A 767-nucleotide genomic window follows, 5' to 3' on the forward strand; every position below is an offset into this window, starting at 1 on the left:
CTATCACCAAGGCCATATTTTCCAACTACTGGTCCTTCCTCTTTGCTCCCAACCTTTGCATTCCAATCACCAGTAATGAACAATACATCTTGATTGCATGTTTGATCAATTTCATATTGAAGAAGTTGGTAGAATTCTTCTATTTCATCCTCACTGGCTTTAGTGGTTGGTGCATAAAGTTGAATAGTGGTATTAACTGGGATCCCCTGTAGGTGCGTGGATATTTTCCTATCACTTACAGCATTGTACCTCATAACTGATCTGGATGTGTTCTTTTTGATGATGAATGCAACACCATTCCTCTTCAATTTGTCATTCCCAGCATAGTAAACCCTGTGGTTGTCAGATTCAAATACCAGTCCATTTCAGCTCACTAATGCCTAAGATATCAATGTTTATGTGTTCCATTTCATTTTTGACAAGTTCCAATTTCCTAGATTAATACTTCGTACATTCCATGCTCCAATTTTCAATGGATGTTTACAGCTGTTTCTCTTCATTTTGAGTTGTGGCCCATCAGCAAATGAAGGTCCCCTGGGCTTTTCTCCAACAAGCTTTATTCCATTCACGTTATCATGGTCAACTCTACTTTGAGGAGGCATCTCTTCTCCAGTCGCATTTTGAGTGTCTTCCAACCTGAGGGGCTCATTTCTGGCACTCTATCTGACAGTGTTTCTCTGCTATTCATAAGGTTTTCAGTGACTAAACATTTGAAAGTAGTTTGTCACTCTTTCTTGTTGTTAGGTGGGATCAAATCAGTTCAAACT

The sequence above is a fragment of the Chrysochloris asiatica genome, unplaced genomic scaffold (assembly GCF_000296735.1).
Source record: "Chrysochloris asiatica unplaced genomic scaffold, ChrAsi1.0 scaffold00378, whole genome shotgun sequence".
NCBI classification, from domain to species: domain Eukaryota; kingdom Metazoa; phylum Chordata; class Mammalia; order Afrosoricida; family Chrysochloridae; genus Chrysochloris; species Chrysochloris asiatica.